The sequence below is a fragment of the Taudactylus pleione genome, unplaced genomic scaffold (assembly GCF_031769625.1).
Source record: "Taudactylus pleione unplaced genomic scaffold, aTauple2 ptg000411l, whole genome shotgun sequence".
In the NCBI taxonomy this organism is placed as follows: Eukaryota; Metazoa; Chordata; class Amphibia; order Anura; family Myobatrachidae; genus Taudactylus; species Taudactylus pleione.
In genome coordinates, this window is record NW_028284813.1 from 1,375,465 (window position 1) to 1,384,342 (window position 8,878).

Here is an 8,878-nt window from a genome sequence, read left to right on the forward strand (position 1 = left end):
TTAAGCCCACCAGATTTCTTTGGGCCGCTAATCGTGGAGCTTTGTTTTTCCACACATTCGATACCATTAGTTTTTTAGACATCGTTAAATAGCAGGATGGGAAAAGGTATGGAATAGTTCTAAACATACATTAATTTAGGAAGTAATGTCATTTTGAAGGCAGCAATACGGCCTAGCCATGAAATTAAATATGAACCCCAGGCGCGAACTAGTGCAGACAAATGTGTAAACATCAGAGACAGATTAACATGAAAAACATCTTTAACATGAGTTGCAATCTGCAAACTAAGGTAAGTCAGAGACTTTGTCTTCCAAGTATAGTGAAAATTCAGTTTGAGGAGGGATATTGAAGATGGGGAAATATTGATTGGGAGGGCTTCAGATTTAGAGATATTTTGTTTATAAAAAAGGGGCCGCACGGAAATAATCCAAAATATTATGTAAAACTGGTAGAGAAGTTAAGGGCTTGGTAACAAATAGCAGGACATCATCAGCAGCAAAGTTTATATAGGTCTGCCTCCAGTACATGTCTATAATGTTTTTAGTATTATGCAAGCGAATTAGTTGTTTGTTGTTATCAGGTGCTAATTTACACTGGGATCAGATAAGGGGTATTAAAAAGCCCCACTGGCCATATGAACCTATACCTTTGAAAAAGCTGTCATTTGGCACAGCGAAACGCGTTAGTCTACCAAGGAGACCACCAGAACACTTCCTTACTTGCCAAGTGTCTGCACACACAGCGATCTGCTTTCTAGCTACCCTGAACCAACTTTCCGGATTTAACCTCTTGGAACTTTTTTTGCTGTCCACTCCCTGGATTTACAACAGAGGTCCACAGCATACAATTTGGAGGACTCAGAGTGCAGCATACTCACCTGTATGTCAATAGGAGTATTCCCCCTATCGGTATGAGGATCTGGTAATTATACACGGGACAATTGAATATTGTATTGGATTTAGTGCCTATACCATTATTCGGTATCAATGACCTGGACAATTCCACCTCAAATATCCAAGTGGCAGTATTGCTCATAAACTTACCCAAGTATCCGGCAGTATTGTAGGAACAGGTAGTGTGCTGATGTAGTCCTATACTAGGTGTATACATTGGCTTGCTATAAATTGTTTTTATTGATTCTAGTGCAATATATTTTATTAAAGTGACCTATATGGTTTATGCAATTTTAAACAATTGTTTGTGAATTTTCATCATTAATGCGCTACTACCTTCTGTTTATTGTACGTCATCAGCAAAGAGACAGAGTTTGTGTGGACCATTCTGAGTGGAGTAGCCGGGGAATTCTGTAGAGTCCCTAATTTTTTGAGCTAAGGGTTCCATAGCGAGAACAAAAATGAGAGGGGAAAGCGGGCAACCCTGCCTAGTGCTATTGAAGATGGGAAATGTGTTGGAGAGAAAGCCGTTGCCAAAAACCTGTGCAGAGGGGTGTTGATATAAAGCCATTTTTGAATCCAGAATGGCCCCGTTAAAACCAAAGAGAGACAGCGTATGCCTCATAGTTCCAATTAACCCGGTCAAAGGCTTTCTCAGCCTTTTTCTAAAGAAAAAAACACAAATTGTTCCTGGGAACAAGACAGCAATTGGATTATATTAAATACTCTGCAGGTATTAAGAGGCTTGTCGATCCAACACAAATTCAACCTGATCGGGATGTATAAGCTGTGGGAGAAGGGGCGATAGTTGATTTGTTATGAGCCTGTAGAATATTTTGACATCTCTATTTAATAATGCTATTGGTCTATAGTTCCTACAGCCTGATAAATCTTTACTCGGTTTAGGGATAGTAACTATTTTGGCTTCCAAGAGTTCAGCAGGGATATAGTTTAGTAGCTTCATTGAAGAAATTTACTAGGATAGGAGCTAGGACATCGGAGAAAGAAGCATTTTTTTTTTTTAGTAAAGCCATCAGGACCGGGAGCTTTGGCCTTATGGAGAATTTAATGACAAACTCTACTTCCTCAAGAGTCCAGGGGGCATTGAGTGAGGTTAAATCATCCCCAGACAAAGATGGCAGTTTCAAGCCAGAAAGTAAGGAGGAGATGGTATCACAAGTAGGTTGTGGAGTTGTGGTGTCGGCAAATATTAGAGGGTGGCATAGTATTGTGCAAAAAGGTTGGACATGTTTTGGGGATTAAACGTCTTTTTATTCTGGCCATCAATCAAGCAGTGGATTGTATTCCGTGCCCGTTGGCCACGTAACTTGAGAGCTAATATTCTACCGTCTTTATTAACTGCTGTGTAAAACTTATGCCTAGTTTTAGTAAGGGCTGCCTGCATATGATCCATAAGAGTTTCTGCATTCTTGATCTAACTGATACCGACTGCTTTTTTAATTACTCAGTAGGACGGCATTGATTCTGAGAGTCCAGCGTAGCGAGTTGGGATTCTTCTCTATGTAAGTGTAGGTACTGTTTCTTTAAATGGGCCCCCTGCTGAATGGCTGTACCCCGCAGCATAGCCTTTAGGGCACAGCAGTAGTTAAAAACAGAAGTATTCTCAGGGGAGTTGGTGTCAGTATACTGAGTGAAGGAGGCTAAGTGCCTGGACTACTTCAGGAAACTGAAGATGTTTGGATAACCTCAACTGCCGAATTGGGGAACCAGCTAGGGAGAGGTTCAAAACACATAGCAAGGGGGCATGATTTGACCAAGTAATGGGTACAATTTTTATAGTATGAGTGAGCTGAAGGGTTCAATTATCAGCCAGAATAAGGTCTATACATGTGTTATGAGCATTAAAAAAATGAAATATAGTCTCACGCCTCAGGGTTTCTGGTCCGCCATACATCATATATATCAAATTCAGCAAGTAATTTTTTAAAAGCAGTTGACTTAACAGATCTAGATACCTAAGGTGAAGACCTAATCTAGAAGCACCAGATCTATCAAGACAAAGCTATGGGGCAGTATTAAAATATCCACATATTGCCCAACGCCTACAATTAGTACTACCCCATCTTATACACCTTGCACAAACTGGATTTATGAAAGGAAGACACTCGGTGAATAATGTACGTCATTTAATTGCAGAGTTAACTAAAACCCACTAGATGAGAAATAGTCAGACACTCCTTGTCAGCTGTGATGCTGACAAGGCATTTGATAGGGTATTGTGGCCTCACCTTTTGTGTATTTTTCAATTACAACATTTTGGCCCTGAATTCATTGCGCTATTCAAGACATTATATCACACCCCTATAGCATTCCTAACAATAAATGGCCTGAATACTCCATCCCTTAGTCTACATAGGGGCACTCGTCAGGGCTGCCCCCTGTCCCCTTTATTTAATTTGGCTGTAGACCCTCTTATTCGCACCTTATTGTTATGTCAACAATGGCAAGGAGTAAGCATCGGAGATAACACATTGAAGGTCTCTGTATATGCAGACAACTTACCATTGTACTTTAAGAACCCACATTTTGCCATACCTAAACTTCTTCACATCTTGAAGGATTTTCATGTAATCTCCGGCTTTCTAATAAATTATAACAAAACGGACCCTTGGCCTTACATACAGGCGCCACTAAAGATTGGAAGGATTCTTTTCCCTTTAAATGGGCTAGGACAACTATGAAATACCTGGGTCTTAACATTCCGACACATCCTTCAACCCTGTATTCAGCCAATTTCCCTGCCCTAATACAACGCACACTTCTAGATTTTAAAAATTGGAACTCCTCCCACTCTTATCTCGGTAGATGTCAGTTAATCATAATGATATCCTTTCCTAGAATTTTATATTTCTCCCAGATGCTTCCTCTGCTTCCCTTGGAATTTGATTTAAAATTGATTAACAGAGCGGTCAGCAAGTTCATTTGGGTAGATAAACCCAGGATCTCATTATTCAAACTTACTCAACCACCCACCTTAGGAGGAACCAATCTCCCTTGCTTAAGATCCTATGCCATAGCGTCAAATTATCGCTATGCTATTGACTGGATCAAGGGAACAAATGGATTTGCTGACACTCTGGTGGAGCAATCTTTTAGCATTAATGTTCCATTAGTTAGCCTATTACATACACATCCCTCGTCTTTCCCACCTCATGTAACACAAAACTTACTACTTCATACTACTTTCATGGCTTGGCGACAAGCAAAAGCTCAAATGAAAGTCTCTCCTAGCGTCTCCCTATTTCTTCCCATTGGTCATAACTCAGGGTTTACTGCTGGTTTATTAACACAGGTTTTTAGTACCTGGAGCTCACAGGGACTTTGTGACATATATCAATTATTAGATCCATCCACCATGACTATTTATTCCCACAACCCATTACAGGAAAGATTCCCTCGCCTTCCAGTCCTAATATTCATCTACTACCAAGTGCGTAGCTATGTCACCACTTTAATCCCTCGACTCCCCATTTCATCTGGGAAAAACTGTTTGGATGATGTGTTGTCTAGCTGCCCTTCTATGATGTTCTCCACTTCCAAACATATATACGCCGGGAAATAACTTTGGAGGTGGAGACAGCTGGAGTCACTAACTTGCGCTCTACATTTCCGACCATATCTTTATCCACTATGTTTAAATCTTTTGTTAGACTTAACAAACAACTAATCTCGGCATCCTATGCTGAAATGCAATATAAGTTATTGCATCGCTCCTATTTCACCCCCAAACTAAGATTCCTTACAGGCGCTTCTACAGACTATAACTTTCAAGTATAAACAACCTGATGCGGATCTCATGCATTGTATGTGGTCCTGTGCAGAGGTGCAAAGGTTCTGGTCCCTAGTACATATATATATATATATATATATATCCACCACGTTGGGAATTAGTTTTGAATTAACACCTGAGTGGACCATGTGGGATATTAGAGTTGCCCGTCTGCTACTAGCAAAGATTGCAGCAGCTACAAAGAAAACCATCCTATCCCAATGGATCTCTGCTGACACTCCAGCACTCAATCTTCTACAACCTAGATTGTCGTACCTATTCAATATGGATTGGCTAGAACTATCTCTCAATAAAGATAAAGGAGCAGAGACATTTTTTGACACCTGGCTCCCGTATGATCACACATTACCGCCTCAGGTCAAAGATACACTCCGTGCTGCAGTCCCACTTAGTTTGGTATAAATGAAGAAACCTTGTTTACAGGTATCCCCCCCCGCACCCCCTTTTAGGTGTTGTAACTCTCTGTCCTTCATGAATCTTGATATGGCTTACTGCTGTACACCTACCGATGTCTTGTTACCTTTTGACTGTTATGTTGTAATGTTCATTGCAGTCTTACAATAAAATATGTTTAAAAAAAAATAAAAAATCTCCACATATCGTAAGGGAACCTTTCCTAACTCTTTTGGATCTCCGTACAAACCTCCTGCAAAAAAAGAGATCAGATGGGAATATGAGTCACATAAGGAAACAAAGGTGACCTGGGTATCATGTAGAGTTCACAATAATGAGATACCTCCCATTTTTGTCAGCAATTTTGTGGGAGAGGGTGAAAGGGGAGGCAGCATGAAATAAAATCAAAACTCAATTTCTTTTAAATAGCCCGGTGGCCATATAGCAAACTGGATATTTAGAATGGGTGGATTAAAGACCGAGAAATGCGTTTCTTGCAAAGCCACCACATCCACCTTATGGGTACAAAAGGTCCGTAAAGCTAGACGTAGTTTGTCAGGAAAGTCTAACCCTTTAACATTCAGTGAAAAAATATTAACCATATTTAAAACTTTGTGGACAAGGCAAGCAATTCACCAACCATAACCCACATATCAGGAGTAAACTCCGGAGAAAAATATAGTAAAAAAAAATTATAATAATAAAAGGAGGGATGGAATACCAGGGGAAAAAAAACAAGCCCAGTTTATCGGGCAGAAGGATTTTCCACAGGGCGTTAAATGTGGCAAAACAAAACATGGGGGCAGGCCAGAGGCAGCCCAACCCATGCAACAATATTGTAACAGGCAATGTAAAACAGAGTAACATACAGGAACCTCACAATATAAGGACATAAACCTTTTTGCAGAAATGACTAAGAAAGAAAAGGGAAGGTACGCAATAAAATGTCACACAATGTAAGAAGTACAGGTTGAGTCTCCCATATCCAAATATTCAGAAATACGGAATAATCCAAAATACAGAATAATTTTGGCATGACTGAGATAATGAAACCTTTGATTTTTGATGGTTCAATGTACACAAACTTTATCTAAGGCACAAATTATTAAAAATATTGTGTAAAATTATCTTCAGGCTGTGTGTATAAGGTGTATATGAAACAAATGAATTTCATTTCTGTACACAAACTTTGCTTGAGCCACAAAATTATTGAAAATATTGTATAAAATTACCTGCAGGCTTTGTGTATAAAGTGTATATAACACATAAATGCATTCTGTGTGTATATTTGGGTCCCATTCCCAAGATATTTCATTATGATATGCAATTATTCCAAAATACGGAATATTCCGTTATCCAAAATACCCCTGGTCCCAAGCATTTTGGATATGGGAGACTCAACCTGTACTAGAAGCCTTGGAAGACCCCTCGCAATAAACCCTCAGTCCAAAGAGGGGCGGTCAAAAAGGAAGGTGCCCATCTGGATACTGCACAATCTTACCCAACCGACAACCACTCAGAAGCAATCAGAGGCTGGGACTTGGAGAAGGTTGAAGGGGCTGGAGTGTTCCACTTCTCTAGCAATTTAAGTCCAGATTCCAGAGAGGACACCACAAAAGTCGCACTATCTCGCCCTATAAGGAGATTGACAGGGATTCCCCAGCAGTATGAGATCTCATTAGCACGAAGAGTTGAAGTAAGAAAGTAGAAAGCCTGGCGCTTGACAATGGTGGCAGCCGAGAAGTCAGGGAACAATTGTAGGTTTCCAAGGATTTCAGATTCTGAATCAGCCTTAGCTGTTTGGAGATTCGACTCTTTGACATAATAGAAATGTATGCGGAAGAGAGTATCTTTAGGCGCAGAAGAAGGCAGATTACGGGATTTGGGAAGAGAGATCAGACTGCGCAGAAGATGGCAAGAATTTCCGAAATAGAGACAGCGCTAAATTCAGAACTCCAAGAATTTGCTCTGATTCTGAAACCAATAGGACAGAGGTCAAAGAGGCAGGTAGCAGTTGAGGAGGGTTCACCAGAGAAGATGTTGCGTGGGTGAGGAAACATCACTCACAGGGCATTATCCGGAAGTACACGCATAGCAAGTAACCAGGATGGCACAATGAAGGGAGCACCAGCCAAATAATTCCCCAGAGAGCAAAAGACCCCAGAGTTATTCCAGAGAAATCGCACTCAAAAGTTGTAGGGTGGCAGGAATGGTCGGTAATGGAGCCAAAAGTATAGGCAGGAAGCAGCAACTCTCCCTCCCTCAGTCCAATCTGTGTAGTACTATGGAGCCACCATCCAGCAGTAGCAGAAGGGGGAAGAGCAGGTAGATGACTTAATCCCAAAGAATCCTTATGAGAAGGAGGCAGAAAGAGTCTGACAGCCCTGGGGATTTCAGCCACAATCTGGGTCCCAGGTGGTAGTGTACAATAGCACTCCTGCAGGACCCAAACTAAGATAGCGGCCATCTGGAGCCGAGCGCCGCTGGGCAGAGCAGAGTCCAGTAGCATGAGAGGGACCACTGGGCAGCAGATGGAGGCAGGGAACGAAGGCAGGAGACTTAGCAGTGGTGACTGGTTCAGCGAGTAAATTAAGGCTGCGGCTTCAAGTCCCGAAGTAGGCCATAATGGCAAGCGGGCAACCGGATGGTTGGAAACAGCTGTAGACGGGCTCTACTGGGTGTGCAGGCAGTAGGTGCTGCCCAAGGGTGGAACAGGGCAAGCCCGGGCACCCTATATGCCTGATAATGTAACAGGACACGTCCGTTACCGGTAGCGTACAAGCCACACCCCCAGCAGTTAATTTTTTCATTCAAATCCTGCAAATAAACAATAGTCACAGTATTGTGGTAAAATTAAATATCACATATATCTCTGATCATTACTAGAGCACTGCAGTCCCCATTGTTCTCTATGATGACCCCAACATGGGAATATTAACGTTAAATTTTCTGAGATTAAAATCAATACCTATGGGGATATTTAAATCTTTCCCTGGTGTGAGTGTGTGTGCAGTAGCTAAGACGGGGGAAGATCTGGAGGTATAGTATTTGAAGCCAAATATTTTAAAATTCCCTAATTGGCCAATAAAACATAGTCTATATGGCAACATAAAGGGTATGTCTATCCACAATTTATATTTTACCATTTAGTGTTTGTATGTCAACAGTAAAGCTGCATATACACAACGATTTTATGAACGATTTTCTGTCAGATTATCAGACAGTCAGAATCCCGGCGGCAGAATCTGACCGCAGGCATCCCGACAGTGAGTATTTGGGATAGGCTGCAGGAGATGGGGTTAGGGGGAAAGTAAAGGTTAGGGATACTTACAAATTGGTCAGGATTCTGAATGTTGGGATGCCGTTTTCAGTATCCTGACCATGAGCATCCTGATCACCGGGATCCCGTACCCAACCCATTTTCTAGGCAGTGAGTTCGAACTTCTAAAAGATTTAATGACATCACATTTGTGCTCTAGTCTTTTCTATGCCTTTCTTTTTAGTTGGATATTGCTTAGCAGTGGCATAAGTATGGTAATTGGAAGCTCAGGGCTGTAACTGTAAGTAGTAGTAGGTAAGGCGTGGGAGGTAATTTAGAAAACAGTGGGCCTGATTCAGAGCCGGACACAATTAGCGATCGCTCGTCCAGAAAATAGGGGTGGCTATTCAAATTAACCGTTCGCTCTTTGCGGTCTGTTCACGCCTCTAGGTCTGAACGAGCGAACAAAACTTGCGGTCGTTTTTCGTGAAACTACGCCCCCTGTCCGCTCGCATCCTACG